This window comes from Zootermopsis nevadensis, unplaced genomic scaffold (assembly GCF_977971745.1).
Source record: "Zootermopsis nevadensis isolate Lab colony 2312 unplaced genomic scaffold, Znev_1.0 Znev_ptg000007l, whole genome shotgun sequence".
Classification (NCBI taxonomy): domain Eukaryota; kingdom Metazoa; phylum Arthropoda; class Insecta; order Blattodea; family Termopsidae; genus Zootermopsis; species Zootermopsis nevadensis.
This window is the reverse complement of record NW_028259139.1, coordinates 9,355,468-9,374,796: the sequence shown is the minus strand read 5'-3', so window position 1 is coordinate 9,374,796 and position 19,329 is coordinate 9,355,468. Positions and strand designations below refer to the sequence as shown.

Sequence of the window (19,329 nt, the reverse complement as noted above, 5' to 3'; positions counted from 1 at the left end):
ACGTTTTCTCGCCTACCTTCCGTTTAGCAGTTTTTTCCACTTGAAATATTGTCGAGACCCGGAATATTTTTGTGTTCAGATGTCCTGCCTTGTAACCCATTTATCCGTTGCTAGTTATACGTGTTGTGGGTCAGGAGATTTATTTCGACAATTTGCTTTGCCAAAGGCTTGTTTTTTTACACACTTTAATGGAATTTTTTAAGGGAAAAATTAGCCACCGGTTGTTTGTCTAAACTATCTCTGTAGTTTGCAATCCTCTTGCTACAAGAAGCTCAGCGCGACACTTCACTGTGGTCCCCAACGATTAGTCGTACTTGCCTATTTCCCGATATAAATCGGACACGCTTAACATGGGTTATAACTATCACGTTATATGTCATACTATTTTGTTCCTGCGAAATTAATAACAGCCTACACAAAATTTGTTGATTTATGGTTTCGATTTGTAATTTTGTGCGTCCTTTATATCTGTGATGCCTTGCGAATCAAAGCTCGTGAAACGAACAAAGGCTTAAATCAGTGGCTGGATTCTGCAACTCTAATCGGTATGTGACCGATGAAACTGTCGCTTTTTTACACGTTTTTGGAGTAATAACGTTTTCTGGCGAGGGCGAATGTGTTTGATAGTCTTTATCCTAAATTACTATGAGATTCAAAAAGCAAGATCAATATTGGGATATTTTACTTGTATAGTTGGTAATACCGCTACATTCACTCGCAGCAAATCCTCGTCGGACCTCGACCTATATGACCATTTCTCAGCAGTGTTACCAATATTGCAAAGAAAATATCCCAATATTATTCTTACTTTTTGAATTCCTGTCGTGCATATAAACAAGGATTATCAGATACAAAGTCTCCTACATGAGAGGCAAAGGGTTGTAAATTTCGTGTTAGAATCATTCTTTTTGAATGAATAAGCGCAGGTAGAATGTAGTGTGTAGAAGGTTACATGAACCACTCGCCTACACACTGTCAGGCAGTGGCTTAAGTTTCAATTGTTTTCAGATGTTGCATTGACATCTACACACATTACAAATCCAATTAAGAGTCTTCACGCAGAATTCGGTTTACATCGGTCTACTGAGATAGAACTTATATTGAAAGTGTTGTGTTTCATTTATACAGACTGTCGACGAGGAAATTAATTTATTGCACACTAGACATTGCTGTTTGGTTAATATGTAACTTACTAGATATCTTTGGACTCGGATTGGTCGAAATCTGGGATTACAGATTCAAATCCTGGTAGAATTATGGGTGTAATTCTTTGTACTGTTGGCCTTTGTAAGTAAATGCCTTGAATTGGTTAGATCCCCATTCAAGAGTCCTATAGAATGTTTAAAAGTAACAGTTTCAAAATTAATCTTGAATGAGAGTAGGCTGAAGGTCATAATCTCTTAAGACTTTCAAGCACGAAGTTCTAAAGAATGTTCAATAATTCAGTTCCTACCGTAAAGAAAACATAACGCGTCCCATTACAGGGTTGGTTAATCGTTGTTTGTTCTGAGAATAATACGAAACCCATAAATATATTCTATGGACGTAATTACTAAATATTAAAGTATGTGGTACATATATTTTACCACTGTGATTTAAAGTTAAGTACTTTAATTGTTTAAATCGTTATGTAAAACGAAAAAAAATAATTGATTTCGATGTATGGCCTGTTATTAGTGTTTATTTTTATAGATAAAACTAAAACCAGAAATTTTAATTAGGTGATAAATAAAATTGAATACAATTCATTCATTTTGGACAACTGTGGGTCAGTGTTAGACAGAAATAGGAAATATTCCCTTTGCTATCACGAACTGCCTACGACGACTGCCATAAAGCAGTCGAAGCGTGAAGCAGATCACTTCTATCTAGTGGCTTGTGCTGTGATAAATGAATAGTGAATTGGAAAGTGTGTGGAAGGAGCCGGTCCTAGCCTGATTTAAGTATCCATCCCGGTATTTAAAGGATGGACTGATTACAAGTAACTTAAACCTCAGCCAGAATAAACAATCTGCGGGCCGTGATTTGAAACGGGACCTCCCCTATACAAAGCAGGCGTGCTGAACACTTCGCCACGATATTTCTTATGCGAGTGCCCAGTGTATTTATTGCCGAACGTCGAATTCGAGTAATTATCACTCTTGAGTTGTATTCGGGAGGTCCTGGGTTCAAATCTCGGCCCTTGAGACCGCTATCCTGATGAGGTTTTTAGTTTGATGGTTTTACTCAGTCCCTCCAGGAAAATTCTGGGATAATACCTTTTAAAAACCTTATTCGCCATACTCACTAGTCTGAAAGCTTCGTTAAATTGATTATAAATAAATAAATATATATATATATTTGTGTTTGCTAAAAGAGAATACAATAGTTTTTTAATAATAAACCAGAACTGTTGCTTTTTCATGTTTAATATGCTCACTTGTACGATGTTACTACCGTGTATTCACAACTGTAGTGCCTCTGATGGCTTTTAAAACCTTTTTCAACATTACTAGGCTTTATTTTTATACTTTTATTTAATTTTGCTGCGCTGTGAGCGAAGTACTGCTTGGATTAGTGGTATAACATGTCAGTCTGAACAATTCATCCATACGCAGACCGTTACTAACTCGAATATCAGGAAAAATTTGGACATTTTGATGCTGGAAGTTATACACTTTACAGCCCACAGTGAGGCAGGTAGACCTTGAATTATGTGGCGGACAGCTTGTGGGGGAAGGTTGAACTGAAAGGCGGTGCAGGAAAAAACTTCATACACAGTCTGATTATTTACAGCAATGGATTAAGAGAGTTGTGTTAAAAAAATGGCATAAATCGCATGTAATTTGCAGCAGCTCGTATCTGCGTTGTGGATGTAAATTTTAAATGTGTTTCCACGTAGTTTCAGTATGGTAAATTTAACGTGTTAGATTTAATTACAATAATAAATGTATTAATGTTAAAATATTTTAATGTTTGGTGTTTATTTCTGTACTTTTATATGGTTATAAAAATTTGTTTTTATTTTCTTGCTGTTTTGACTGTACGGCTGTATGAATGGGGAGGTGTAACGATGTGAACGTGCAGAATTTGCGTAAAGGGACCACAAAAACGTCAAGACAGCCACGATAGTGGTCGATTGCAAATATAGAATATTACAGATGCACTAACAAATTAGTTTTGAAACATTTTATTTTCTTACCGTCTGCACAATATTTTTTAAAATCTTACCTCAACTGTTTCGTCTAGTAAGTAGAAAATAGGTGCAGGTCTGCGTAACAGCGGTTTCAAATACTACGAAAACATCGTGATATTGTAAATTTATTGATCATTTGAAGCAGCCGATACTCACCTGAATAATATTTAATTCATTCCGTAGCGTAAAGAAAACACAACATTTGACCACTAAAAAGGTCAACTGGTCAACGCTGTTTAATGAACTAATCCCTTTTTACATTGAGAATCATACAAAATGCAAAATTACTGACAGTTGAAGCGAGTGGTACATTGTGTCTGTTGAGCTCTAAGGGTTAAAATTAATTTACCATGTAACATGCAAATACATAAATAAACAAACCACTTCAGGTCAATGTGAATGTACCAGAGCTGTGCTATTGCATCATTTATCAGAAGGCGTTAATACATTAAATGTATTTTATGGAGTAGGATTTGAGGTTTTCACGGCCGTGAGTACGAAGTTGGCTGTCTTAAGGATTACAGCGTCGTTTAGTCTGGTAGAAGTCACTCATCGCCCTGATGATATAGGCAGCAATGCCCTTTGAAACCCTGGTAAACTTCTACCACATTACAAGGCGCTACAACCCAGAAGACAACCATCATCGTAATTTAATTTAATTTTTGTGTTTACGTGAAATGAGTTTCTGCTCATGCACATTGAGAAAACTGTTTGCTTTCTTGGTTGTTTTACGTGTGTTCAATATCCTTTGGATTATTTCAGTAGCCTCGGAAGTTCGCAGGAAGGTGTTAGGCCCTTGAAAGGGATCTATGTTTTTTAGCCCCGTAGTATCATTATCTGTGTACCCTCTCCTACACTTGAGGCGTATTCATTTTTGTCGCGGATGGTAGATGATAATTTTATCTTCTCTTAAGAATTGTTATGTTCTATCTAATTCTCGCGAAGTCAAACAATACGAATGAATAATCGAAGGGTACGCTTATATACAACGTAGAAAGTCTCTCAAATGTTGCTTTGTTCCTGTTACAATACTGGCAAGCAATAAATTTATTAGAGAGAAGCCTTAGTACACGACTGATCAATTACCCAGTGGTTGTCACAGCGTTCTCACTGCAAAGGGGGACACCAGAAAATAGAAAAAATAAAAAAAAAAGACACAGGCCTAACACAGTGACTCTGTGATCCAATTTTAAAACGATACTGAGTTCAGAGTATCTGCTCACAAAGGTGTGACGTCTATTTTCGGATGTCTGACTCTACTGTTGTTTAGGGCAAGGTTTATCCTGAGTGATTATTAGTGGTTCTCTTAAGTCCTTCCAGGTAAAATCTGAAATACTTTTCTTACACTAGGCTACTCAAATTCATTATTTATTAACCATCATATCATTCCTTATAATCCCAGCTACAGACAGCGACATTAAAATTCCATTAAATAAATAAATAAATTTACAGTTCTTAATGACGGATTATTTAAATTTATTTCAAATTATAATTTCTGGTGATTTGAAGACTTTTGTTTAAAATAATTGGATGGAAAGTTTAATATAACAATGTTGCATTACCAAATTGTTTAATTAACTAGTAACAGGCGATTTAATGGCAACACTTCTATTCAGGGGTGACCAAGACTTTATTTATAGGGTTACTGGTTATTCTGACTGGTGTCTTTTATGATTTTCCTCAGTGTCTCTAGTCAGATTACGTGTCAGACTTCAGTGTCTTGATAGAATACTCTATAAATATCGATACGGTAACAACGTGTCACATTTATCCTCCAGAGAAGAAGAACATATGTAAAATACAGTAGAGTGTAATACCCAGGGGATTTCTGTACGTCAGTATTGCAATAATTTGATTTGATGACATGACATAATTGCGTTTTTACTCATTGTTTCACTGCGTGCGAGGCCATTGTGTTCAAACAATGTAACCTCCGATTCTTTTCATAACAGTGACCCTCAGTTGTGCAGGTTACCTACCCCAAGGAAATATACGGACGAATTCGTAAGTTGTTCTTCTTTAAAATTGCTACGTAAAGCGTGTTGCAGAGTACAAATTCACATGTGGTGCTCTCGGATTGTCAGATTTGATCAATAGTAGACTACCTATCGTATTCCAGGCAGAAACAGACTTTATGGATGAGATTGCGAATTGATTACGTGATTTGGTTAAGATATACTATCAAAAAAAGAAGCTATAGGTTGAGGATAAAGTCAGAGATTATAGAGAAACAGTCTTGTGTGATATTTAAGTAAGTAAAAGAATAGTTATTATTGACGTTTCAGAGGTTATAGTGAAACGTCCTGGTTGTCTTTACACATTTTGTTTCGCAGTTCGTGTGTTTCAACACTTATCCATGAGTGCGTGACGGGAAGGGGTTTGTTGGTGGTGAATGGGTACGATAGAGCTGAGAACTGTAAATGTGGTTCTTGTATTCATATCAGGCAACTCGTGGAATAGATTGGATGGTACATGAGACTACGGCTTTGACGATGAAGAGGTGCCGTGTGGTTTTCAAACATCTGTGCTGTTCCCGCTTTCCTTAGCAAATCTCTAGTATGCCATTTTGGAAGGCCCCTTGCGTATTGAGTGTCTGGAGTTGCAGGTGAGTCCCGCATTTCGTAGAGAGAAATAAGACATCTTTACAGAAGAATGTTTCGGTAGTCTGATTGTTATTTGAGCCCATTTCCTCTTTAAAGCACTATTTATTTTTTGTTTATACAAGTGTTTGGGAAGGCAATGGCTTTTTGCTAAACCCTTTAAAAACCAGTGGAAATTCTTCGTCACACCTGTCTTAACAATCAATAACCCTTGCAGTTTTTGTATTTATGGGTCATGTAAAATTATTAGTGTGCACACTGATTATTTTTTAGACAGAATTAACAAATTTATCTTTCTAATGGTTAAGTGTTGAAGTAGAACTTACGAGAATGTAGGCGTATTAATAAGATTTTCTTAATGAATAAAGAATTTAATTATTTCAGTGTTATTTAAGAAAAATCCAAACGAAGAACGTACACTTTCGCTAGTATAGGCCTAATATTTATAAAATATAATGCAACATAATGTAACATGATATAGTATGTTATGACAACATAATATAATACTTCAATGTTTGTACAGTGTAAGGTGTAACATAAGAAGGATTGGTAATATTTTGACCCGCGAAAACAATACGTTATTTATTAGTTGTAGGTTGAATGAATTAATACGTATTTAGAGACTTAGGAAATTGATATTAATAACAGAATTTAAAATTATGAGACGCGAGCGTAGATGTTTGATTATGAAAAAGATTTGATAGTTCTTTAATTATAATCGTGGATCTGGCCGACGCCGGTAAGTTACCGTAATAATTTCCTTCTGTGGAACGTGATTAAAGCCTTCTTTCTGTAACGCACGTCCAAAGTTAATGTAAAATGAAAGCTTCGCGAGGGTTTTGTGATATTAAAGTAAGCCCATGTGTTTTAAGTGCTCTACTTTATGTATAAAGTGTTAGGAATTCTGAAACCGAGATCTAAAGACTTTACTAGGAAGAGAATAATTCACTGACTGGTTATGTAGAGGCGTACTGCATACCCTGAAAATTTTGTTATAGACTAATACAGAAAATGTTGGACTTATGAGAAATTTAGTTGATTTTAACGTTTCATCTGGATAAATTTAAACCTACGTAAACCGAGATAAATATTTTAAAAATTTGTACAGGAATTAAATCCGTAAACATTGTTAACTGGACATCATCTTATCAAGAGGAAGTTTTCTAGACCTGGGCAGAAATGGGAGGATAATATTAAAATTGGTCTAAAAATGCTTTATCGGTAAGAACTGGTTAGGATAGGATACAGTGGTGGGATTTTGTAAATGAAATTAGAATTATGTGACGTGTATATATATACCTTTCATGGTGACGAAGTGAAAGTATTTATTTCAGGACTATGAAGCAGCTTATAGTCAGATAATAGTATATAGAACTTTCGGTTTTCATAACAACAGACAATGTGATGGTAAACTGCTTAAGGGTAACCATGCCTCTCTGTAGGCGTGACTCTACTCGAGAAACACTGGCCGGATATGGATAAAATTTGGTATGGAAGTTATGCCATTCGAGGTTACCTCAGACATGGTTTTTAATCCCCTACAATCGGAAATACTAACATGGCGAAAGAACGAATTTATGACGTGGGTTGGACACCGCTGTCATTTGCTGTATGATGTTACAATGAATGATTTATGGTAATGGATCTTCAAAGCACACCATTGGTATTTTATCGTCTTAATTATTTCTACGTTTCACAAGTGATATCTTCGTTTGGGATTTTCCCAACAACATTTAACGTGCATTTTTCATTTAACTTATACGTTTAAGAGCCTGCATTGAAATTTGTGTATTGCCTGGGTAGAAATTTATGTGCCTACTGAATGTTCTGCGTAATCTCAAGGTTTACGTCTGTACATTTTCCACGTCACGAGGCTGTCTGGACGGAGAGATGAATGATGCGAACCAGACAGTTGCTGTCCGGTTGACGGAAACACTGCGTAGTGTTTCATCTGTACCTGAGACACTGTAAAAACAGCTTCCACACGAGCTGGAATTTCTCGTTAACTTGTTAAGGCGTTCTTGTGTGCGTCTAGGTCGGGGATTTAGAATTATAAACAGTGTGCCGAAAATGTACCAGACCAAGGATTCTGAAGTTAGATCACCAGATATTATCAAGAGTAAAGCATAATGTGTAGGTTACTTACATAAATATGGGCTGTAAAATATTTTTTTGCGTGCCTTGTGTAAAATCAGCACATAGATTGATTTTATGCGTTTTATATATATTATAAAAAAAACCTGGAAATGACCACTACTTGGGAGACCCAATCATAAGTGTGAGGATAATATTAAAATTAATATTGATGAAATATATGGCCAGAAGGACGTGTACCTATTGGATGCTTCTGGATCGTTAGGGAGACGAGTATTAATCTTTGGGATTGTATAAAATTCTTGGTATTTCTTTACAATCTGAGCTGCCCCATCCTAAAACAGTCATCTCATTTTTAACCGGTTCTTAACCCCTAGCCGTTAATTTCGTATTTAGTGGTCTTGTATGAAAACAGAGATTATTTCCTTAAACAGCGTTAATCAGTTGATCTTTTTAATGGTGAAGTGTTGTGTTTTCTTCGCGGTACGGACCGAATTCTTAAATATTTCTTAGACGTGATTTAGTTTCAAAGGGCTAATATAGTTTCATGTTCTTCATGCGTACCTTAATGTTTATTTTAAACTCGGTAAAAATTCTGCAATCTTTGTCGTCTAACAAGCATATTCAGAATTATAATGGATTACCTCTTTCGGTTCTGTTAACGTTCACAAATATTATTCAGCTGAACATCCTGTAATCTAATCAATAGGCGGAGTTTTCTGTTCATCCCAGTAAAACGCCGTAACACGATAAATCAATATTCAATAGCCTATTTGCTATTATTTCTCAAAACAGAAGCCGTATTTGAAGCTTCATTCCAACAACGCTAACTAACGGCCATCAGTCAATGTCCACTCACTGAAGCAAAGTAGAAACGTTACGTTTGAACAAATAACTCGCTGTTGTGTGGAACGACTCTTAACAGTTCTCTGACTTCGCTCTGTAGACTACGCTCGAAATTTAGCGGGGCTTCAGAACACAGCGATACGTATCCAAACAGCGCTCAGTTTTTAACAAACAGATTACTATTATTATTATTAATGTTGTTCTTAACCAACAAATGGTCTAGGCCTTTAATTCAGAAATTAATATTTACTCAGCAGGTGAAGAACTCCCCGTCTTTAATAAAAACAGTCTGTGTTTACAAAATCCCACCCTGGGCTCGTTTATGATCCAGTTGTATCCGGTCCATTCTAATATTATCTTCCCATTTACGCCAGTTTTCCCCCCAAAGATTTTTTTATTTATTTTTTCTCTAAGCGTCAAGTGTATCCATCCGTCTTCACTTAATCACCACGACAATATTTTCTGACTGAATCTGACTGGCTAACGAGGACACGTGACAGTACATGCGCAGAAGTGTCCAAAACTCAGCCGCCATGATTCGTGTTCCTCAGTTTAGTGTCGACGTAAATAATTCTGGATTGTTATTTGACGTCCACTGTACGGCTTCATGTCGTCGTACTCAATTACGTAGAAACATAAGACATTTTACATAGAACAGCTGTGGCTCTATTACTGTATAGAATCATGGACTATGTTATCTTGAAACGTCGGTGGTTTTTTTTTTTACCAAGAGGAGCTGTCAGTAGAATTTTGTTTTTGTATGTGCGGGCGAAACGCTTTCTGGGCATGAAAGCCAGAAGGAAGGAAACCCCGAGTAGCCTCTGTATTGTTAACGGTTTACCGTCCATCATGCGTGTCCCATAGCATCACTCATATTCGGTTGATGGATACAGTTTACATTTCACACAACTGAAAGCAACACGGATCGAAACGTCACACTTGTTGACTTTCTGTTGACGTAATATACGTAGGTGAAACCTGGACTCTCATTTTGAAGACAACAAAGATTGACGGTGTTGAGAACGCTTTGAATCTAACAGATCGTTGCACAAAAATGGTGAAAATTACTTATTCAAGAACTTTATAGTTTGTTCTCAAAACTTTAAAGTATCCAAGTCATAAAATGAGGGAATACATATTTTTATGTAATTATTTTCCTTTATCTGCCGCCAATATCATTCAACTTGAGATCTGAAGTTTCCGTGATGTTGGTCTTCTCAGTAGTTACGCTGTGTGGACATGTGGGTAGATATTAACGTTTCGGAGAAACATACTGCATCCATCTTCAGGGCTAAAACGTTGTTTACTCACAAGACTATACGGTATTATAAACCGTCATTATTACACTGCGCTAACTGTAAATTTCTCTTTCGTATGTCCAAATGTTTTCCTCAGGACGTTTTTCCATCAGCTTCAGTCGAACAGATATACGACAAGAACAATTACATTAATTAATTTTCGAGACTTAAATGATACATTCTATATATTTACGCTCCCTTATGGCTTCACGGTGTACCGCTTTATACGGCAAAGAGGTAACTTTGCCTTTATACGGGAAAGCAAAGAAATTTTACATGTCTGTGTTAAAGGCATCTTGAGTCAACAAATAGTTTGAAATCATTTCTCACTCTTCCTGAACACATTTACTTTCACAGAATCAAATTTCATGTTCTGAAAGTACCTCAAATAACGCTTTTCCGAGACAAAATTCATAACCTTCTCAACTTTCATATGAAATGAAATGAAATGAATATCATATGTCAGATATATGGATGCTCCGTAATGTTCATAAAAGTAACAACAATAATAAAGCAACAACGCTTTATAAACAGAGGCAAAGGATAATGGCTGTACGTAGGCTAATACGACGATAAATGAATCAATTCTGTACGCTAACAACTGTTACGAACTGTTCAACTGATTATGAGAAATATTTACACACGATGTCCGTTTAAAATAGCATTACGACAGGTTTGAAGCCATAGCAAGTGCTTAATTGTGAGATACACATCGCTCCAGTGCACTCTCCTCAGCTAAGACCATAAAGTTAGTTTTTGCTCTGAAGACTGAAACCATCCCGGAATTAGGGAAGAATGTAACGGAGGAGAAAAGATTTAAGCTGCTAGAGAGAAGAAAAGTTCTCGTGCTGTAGGATACGCATACATGAAGGGTAAAAAGTAGCAAGAGACAAGGACAAGAGGGAGCCCTGGCGTTTGTACTTGATGAAATTGCATTCCAGTTCAGACTGCCGTAAGGGAACATCACTTCCACCTCGTGGGTCTAGACGCAACAGATATCCGTGTTGTACCCCACCAATCCACCCCCCACAACTCCCGGGCCCTCTTATGGGGGCGTAGTAGCAATGCGCAGTGGTGTTGTGACCACCATAAGACTTTTATTTTTTACTGCCTGTCCGAGAATCGACTCAAGTACTTTTTGATCCTTGGATTCAAAACGACAAGTATCGTGTGTCTGTTTTGCGTTCGGGTCAGCTCGGGGCCGTTCGTTGTTGTACGCTTTTCTGTGCTTGCTTCAGCGTGTGCCATGGGAACAGTGTGTGGCAGTAGTCACTACTGTTTGTTCGCGAGTGCTTTCAAGGACGAGCTGTCTTTCGCTTCGCACAGCGTGATGTTGAGTTGCGAACGTCTTTTCGAACGGGACAGTGTTTGTGACAGTTTAATTTATCAGCATAATCGAGGTGAGTCATTGAAGATGTAATTAAATAAAAAGTATGTATTCATCATTAAGATGATTCTTTGTCAAAATTGTGTTTCTCTTAAGTCAAGTGATTGTATGTGGAAACAATCGGTAACTTTGAATATTTTTATTTGTGGGTTTCGTATGGTCCTCACTATAAACAGCGATTATATTCTTAAACAGCAATAACCACTTGATCTTTTTAATGGTGAAGTGTTGTGTTTTCTTCGCGGTACGGACTGAATACTTATATAATATTTAGCCGAACTTCGTTTTCAAACAGCTAAGAAGTTATTAAAGAACTTGGTATTAATAACAGTGATATTCTTCTAATTCTATCCTCTTTTATCATTTAATTAACGGTATAGACTTTGTTATTTAATGAAGGAGATTCAGTATCAGAATGTTGACGAAAGATACGTTTATTTATCCCTGCGTGTACTTCTTATGAAGTTAAATAAAATAGAAAGTGGAAGTTGGTCACTTGGTAATGTAGGGTCAGACAAACAGTAATGATGTCACTATCTTTCTACGCCTAACATGTTTTTGTTTCATTATTGTTAATTTAATTGTTATGTATGTTTATGTTTATTTTAAACTGTAATACCTTCATAATCGTATTCTGAGAACTTGAAGAAACGAGATCATTTGGAAGACCTAGAGGTAGATCCTGGGATAATAACAAGAGGTAGGGTGTGATTAGATTGGATGCATCTGGCTCAGGGCAAAGACTAACTTCAGGCTGTTGTAAACTCAGTAATGGAACTTGGACGAGAAATTTTGCTAGTTAGCTTTTGAAAGGGAACTCTCTTCCATGGAATTACGTAGACATTTTGCAAGGAAACATGGATGAAACAAATGTTTGTACAACGCAGATTAACACTTTATTATCGAAATCGTGATACTGAAGAAGCTAAATAATATTCTGGTGACTTGTTAACATGTTGGGACTATATTAAAGGTTCTGATCTCAGTCTTTTATCCTATTTTATCGTAGATGACTCTTTTATTTCTCGATAAAGTCGATATTTTATTTTACGATATGTATCGCTTTAGGCTTACGCGTTTCGATTGTTTTTTAGAATAATCAGGGGTCGTCTTTACAGGCATGGTTAGCTGACTTATTGTAATGGGGAAGCAGTGTGATTTATCGTAGTATGAAACTTAAATCTTGATTTATATTTTTCATTCTAAGTATGGACATGTCTGTTTCATTAAGCTGATATATTTTAGAACTTCTTGATTGTAGGAATAGCTTATTACGAAGTACTTGACAAAAGAAAGATACATAACATTCAAACCTGGCATTACATCGAAGCATTAATTTATCCCAGATTTTATTTCTGATGAACTCGTCATAGGATATTTGACCATTTTGGAAGTCTAATCAAATAGGGTCGTATGGAGAGTAGTGAGGGCAGGGCAGGGTAAAGACGGCTCGCAAAGCCAATTAATTGCACGTGTGATAAAAGTTAATTGAAACGGGTACGAGTTGCTGCAAAGAAGTTGCATGTTGCCTGATTCGCTCACCGACCGCTGTAATTCCCTGGCGGCTGTCTGCACAGTGACGCTACGCCACACATAAATCGTGAACATACCAACAGTCAAATGTTCCTTCTTTGTGATACAAAAGTGATAAAATTAAGGTAACGAAACACGATTTCGGAAGTCAGTGCACGATATTTTTATCATATTACTGTGAATGTATTCATTTAAAGTTTGTTATTTTACAAGTTTTACGTGTACATTTACGTGTTAATAATTTTTATTGATACGGATGGTTAATCATACGCGTTTATTAACTATGTCTGACGAGCGATGCAATTCGAATTTCTTATAACGTAAATGACACAGTGCTAAGCCGTTAATAATTCATAAAATGGACCCATGTGCCTTATATGGGAGCTAAGATACTTCCTTTTCTATATTATTACTTATTTTATCTTTTGTTCTTCTCGTTTAAGAATAGTCTTGTTTTTCGGTTTTGATTTTGGGAGGTTTTATCGGTTGAAGCACCGGTCACAGCGGTCGCGTGGTCACTGGGACGTGGGTTCGTATCCCTCTCACGGCATGGATGTTTGTCCACGTCTTTCTGTGTTGTGCTGTCCTTTATAGGTGGAGGCCTTGCGACATGTTGATAAGTCGTCCAAGGAGTGTGCCAAATGTCTGAATACATTATTTGTGAGAAGGCCAAAGGCCATGAAAAAGAATCAGTTGATGTGACATAGTCAAATGGAAGGTTTTTAATTGAAAGTAAATACGCTGTAGTTTCCCAAAGCAATATAGATGTCTATTTTGTTTGATTGGTTCAAGATATTTTGAGTGTCATAGTCAAATGCGAACATGGGTAAGTCTGAGAACTTTCCCAAATGTTTCTAAATTTCCATGACATGCCATGCCATGAAAGAAAGTAATGTTTGACAGTGTATCGATACTTGTAAGATGAATATGATTATGGATTGCATTTCCTTTACTCCGGAAGAAGTATCAACGAATATACTGGAACATGCATGCATATGGGGAACAGAAATGTGTGAGCGAAAAAGCAATATGTTGTAACAATTTTACGTGCGAAAGAAACGCATTCAAACTCTCTTTTCGTTTTCTACTTTACAAAATAGGATACTTGCTTATCGCAGTAATTAAAATCTGGTTAGGAATACAAAAATCATCCTTTTCCTTCAACACACTTTTTAGCATTTCTCTGTTGTTTTATATTTTAATACATCGGCTATAAATATCAACAATTACATATCTATAATTTTTAATGTTAATCTCGAAGGAAAATACATACATACGTGAAATTCATACCAATAAATTTATTATTTCAGTTCGTTAGTCCTCTGTAATATTACTACGTATACCAAAGCAACAAAATAATAAGTGAAGACCCATATTTGATATCGTGACAGTACTAAGCACTAGGCATATAACTTGACATCGGCATAACATACAAAGGTATGGTTACAATAGCTCTAGTGTCCAAGTACCACATCATAGAAGGATACAAGGTCGTGGAGGTAAATCTATGTGAATTTTAGGCATCGAAATTAATTAAGGACAGTAGTCGGCTTTGTAATGTGTCCGTTGGGAATTTATCTCGTGGTACGTATTTGGATAAAAGGTTAGGGTAGACTGAACGTTAAGGCAGAGAGAAATGGTTCTGTCCCTGTCTAGAATCGAACCCAGATCTTTTATTCCGGTTTTTGTAACACGTTGAGTCGAAAGATAATTTATCAGAACACGAAATTAGCGATAATTTATGAGATTAGGTTGTTAGTCTTTCACGGAGGGACTGGTTTTGTGCCCGGGGAAATCCATGAGTGATATGTATGGGAAAAGAGAGTGTTTTTCAGTATCATTTCACCGATGCTTCCTATCCACTCATGTGTCATTTGGGTTCTGGTCAATGGGCACGTTAGAGGTCTAGTTACATAGAGATACTATAACATTACAAACAAACAATAACAATAAACAGTTTAATGGAAGATTATAAGTTTCTAAATTAAATAATTAGACATTAATTTGTCTCAGGCAACTTGTCATAAATTTAAGTCGTTCCCTTAGATACTAAGACATCACAAACTTTTATTAATTGTCGATTACAGTTTCATCTAATCTTTTTTTTTCTCTGACAACCGATTGTATTAATTTTATAGCAAAATTTGGTCCACAAAATGTGAATGTGTGTGTACTCGTGTATGGAAGTGATGAAGGAAATTTAATCCAGGCTCGAGTTCCACCTGGGCGTTGAAGGCGAATTGTTACTGTTGAATGTGTTGGACCAGAGATCCCCTTTGAATGCTAACCCTGTGAGTATTCACTCCAACTAAGACCCAAGAACAGTGTCGCGGTGAATAGACCTACGGAGGGAACGTTCACTACTGTACACTCACGTTAATTAAAACAGCAAGAATGAAAGAAAGACGTCATAGATAGAGCAGCAAGGCTCTTCTGATTCGATTAAATCTCATTGAATTGAATTTTAAAGTACATAAACTGCAGCGTGCTTAACGTATAATATTGGTGGATGTTTTAACACTTACAAGTCTACTGGTAACTATATGTACCATCTACTTTAACAATCATTAACTCTGTATTTTGCCCACAGATTGTATGTATGGGTTTCCTATGAGTCTTAGAATAAACAGTGATTATTCATATTTATTTAAACGACGTTAACCAGTTTATGATTTTAATAGTGAGTTTCCTTTTTTTTTATTTTGCGGTACAGACTGAATTTTACGTATTAAAGCATATGAATTGTATGCTTCAGAAGACTAAAACACAAATTAACACAATTTTTTTTTGTTATATTTATTCACAAGTGAATTGTCCTATTAAAATAAATATTGATAGATTTATCTCTAAATCTTCTTTCGTAAATATTTGTTGTTAAAAATATATTTTAAAGTTATTTTTGTTACATTCGTTCACAAGTAAACTGTATTATTACAATAAATAGCGATAGATTTATTTCGAATGTTTAATTTTTAATTATATTTTGTTGAAATATATTTTTAATTTCGTCACTCATATTTTAAAGGACGTCTGAGTCTATAATTCCCTTCCCGAAGATTCAACCTAGAAACTAAATTTACGTTTGTGATCTTGCTGTTTTGGCCTTTAACCTCCTACTGCCAAACATCCGCGTTTAATTTCAGATTTTATGTTTTCATTTTATTACCTTTAAAACTGTTTTTTTTATTGAAGTGTTGCAACCTTTTCGTCATAAGGTTTTGCTTGTGAGTTATACAGTTTTCTATATCAACTGCACAGTTTATGTAGTGTCAGAGTTAGAGACGGTGGAACGGAAAATACTTGGAGAAAAAATTCTCATGTTCAGTTATTTATCTTGGCATTTACCTGGAGAAACTGAGGAAAACAAGAAAGCTAGGATAATCGGTGTACAGATTGAGACTCAAACCGGGTACCTCTTCACTAGTTCTAGACTAAACTACTGACTGTGCGGTTCGGATAGTCGGTCTCTGGGCCGACGTTTGAACCCAGGATTCCCCGATTACGAAGTAGGGGTCCTAACCACTTGAATCGCCACAGAATGACATAACGAACAAAATAGCCATGAGTAATTGGCCCTCTGTTTGTAAATTTACCCAGTGGTAGCATTTCAACGACGGGTTTCCAAAACTGAAGTAACAGTTGCATGTTAAGTTAGAAATTTTGTGTGGTCTCAGGATGGAAGGAGGTTACACTAAAGCCGAATACACACCTGGGTCTCTCGAGGAAGACCGTTCTTTGTTACATCTTCATGCACTCCTGAATAGCAGCGTGTATAGGATTTAAGCTTTGGAGTTGGGGACGGTTTTAAAAACAAACGAGTATCACATTTTATTATCAGAGATCTGTTAATGCTATTGACATTTACCGTTTTGAAAACAAATAAATTAGACAGAAAAGTGGGGGGAGGGGTAATTGGAGTAGAGAGAGAGATAGAGAGAGAAAGAGACTTAAAAGATTGTGTAGTAGCGAATCCAAACATTTGTGTCACGTTCTTACCTGTTACAATATCTTGTTTCGCTGCTTTTTTTTTTTTTTTGCAGTTAAATCAAGGATGAATTTATGGGCCCGAAAGATGAAAAGAAATAAATTATTTTATAATTTTAATTGGGAAACCCTTTGAAGGGGGTCACTTGGAAGATTTTAAATTTATCTCAAGATAATTATTTGGTTGATGGAAGTATTCCGAGATTGTGGTCATTTGGCATTAATGTATTCTGTTATCAGAGAATCAGCATTGTAATATTTGCACGATTTTAACTTGCATCCTTTTCACATTAAAATAATTGAGAATTATTGTTTTAAAAGAATGTAGACGCAAATGAACAAGACTGATCTAATGTGGGAATTTGGGATTCATGAATTAATTAATTCTAACGGCTTCAGATTAGTTTTAAAATTAATTTAATTTTATGAAATGGAACAAGTACTTCGTATCTTGTTAAAAATTGTAACTTTGTTTGGATCGAAGTAAATAAGAAAAAACTCCACTTCTCTCTTTTATTTCATATCTTGTAAGATATCGGTAAAAAAAAAAGTCCATTCGTATCTTTAGCCAAGAGTTTCAGCATGGCGTCTGTATTCTATGTTCGGCCTATTTCGCAAAGTTGCGAACGTGCATGTGACAGCGAAACTTTATGCATATTCTGCGAGTGATTCTATTTGAATTGGGCCCATAAATTTCTGGGTTTCATCTTCACTGCTTTGTGCGTGAATATTACTTAGGTCAGATTCGATATATCGTTACACTATGCAGCTCGCTGGGTCATCGGTGAGGCGTAGAACATTTCGCCTGTTCTGAGTCGAAATAGAACTACGATACATCAATAAGAAAGAGATGGCGTTCATCCTGTCCCATTTCTCTGTGATCTCGTCTAATACATTACCTGAATTGAATGACTGTATTCCTGTTTTATGTCGTCTTTTCTCGGTCGTTGTAAGTAGTCATGTGAAGAAGAATGATAATCCTCAATACTTGTTCCAATTTCTCGGGATGAGAAATTCGAGATGTTCTGCTCAATGGCTTGTGACAATTAAAATACATTTTTAGTAAGGAAATTTTTATTTTAAACATATTTCGAAGCAAATCTTGAGTAGACATGCAATTATTTTGTTAAAAAAATTCGTAAGTTATAGCCTATTGAATCCTTTGGTAATCGTTTTATGTTTCACACGGCACAGGACATAATTCATCACAAAGATTAGTCCTAGTATAAATTTATTTCCTTTTGTTAAAATGGAACAGACGTGCAATGTATTTCTCGTTCTTCATAGTTACCTGTTTCTGACTTTTCAGTAATAGAATATACACGTTATCATGGAAATATATTAACATAAGAAGGTTTCTTCAAATTCGAATACGTACACATAAGAATGATTAAGCCATAATGACAAATTTTGGAAACATTCTGGTATTTCTTGAAACTGGCTACTGTTTCATGATTTTCACCTCCGTGAGAACCTCAAATCTCACTCAAGCTACAGATTTTTACAGAATATTTAACTACCCAAATTATGAATGTGTGTGTCATTCTACACCGTATAAGCCCTGCAATTGAAAGAGTTGTTATGTTTCATATAACACATTTTACATTCTTTCATGAATTAAACTTGGTATCAAATTTGTTGTCGCTTAGTATCCATGAAATTGTGTTACTGTTTGGAGTGTTTTATTCTTGGCCATGTTTTTATACCTACATGTTTACACCTAAACTTGTTATAAATCGAAGAATTTTGGACGCAGATGGTAATGCAAAATCAGATAACTGCTGAAGATCTTTGGCTACCGAAAGCCGTAACTTAGATTGATGCTTGAAAATTAAGTTATAAGTTTGATTTCCCTTATAAATTGAGTAAAAACTTTGTAGCTTCTGTCTTCTCAGTTCCAAGTTGAACAGAAACATTGCGTCGAGATTTTCATGGATTGTGTTCAAATGCTCCTCTTATAGGGTCGTTATCCATGTGTTTAGACCTCTGCTTCTGTTAAAGTAAAGGATCAACTGGTTGATGTTGTTTAGAGAAATAATATCACTTCATAATGAGAATCATACGAAGTTCATAAATTCACTCACAGCCTTTATTTAGCATGTTCTTTCGATATTCCCAGACATAGTTTTAAAAGTCCAACGATTTTTTGCTTGTTTTAGAACGTACCCACAGTGCTGCAGTAACAACATTGGGTTAGAGAAGTGCCCGGTTTGAAACTGTAAGTGACAATTTAACATGAGGTTTTTCGTAATTTTCCCTAGTATATTCAAACACGACCACACCTCTGCAATTCCTTACTATTTTACCAACTAAATAGACGGGTTATGTATGTTGTACTCGAAATATCATCGTTAAATAACTTCAGAATTAAATGTCGTAAATGTGATTATATTTATTTTTATCTGCTTTATT

General features: G+C 35.8%; 1 protein-coding gene across 6 annotated transcripts in view; it reads left to right on the top strand.

Moving 5' to 3' along the window:
* The window catches only part of LOC110829088 (Dpr-interacting protein beta), a 281,343-nt gene that overhangs the window by 44,326 nt on the left and 217,688 nt on the right, over positions 1-19,329 (top strand). For 2 of the 6 annotated variants that reach the window (XM_087344208.1, XM_022062438.2), the window contains exons 1-2: positions 11,260-11,413; positions 19,077-19,135. The exons of 1 other annotated variant lie outside the window; for it this stretch is intronic. The gene's annotated coding sequence lies outside the window, so the exon portion shown is untranslated. Of the gene's footprint in view, positions 1-11,259; positions 11,414-19,076; positions 19,136-19,329 lie in introns of those variants that run through there. 3 more of the 6 variants (XM_087344207.1, XM_022062435.2, XM_022062440.2) reach the window with 2 other exon arrangements.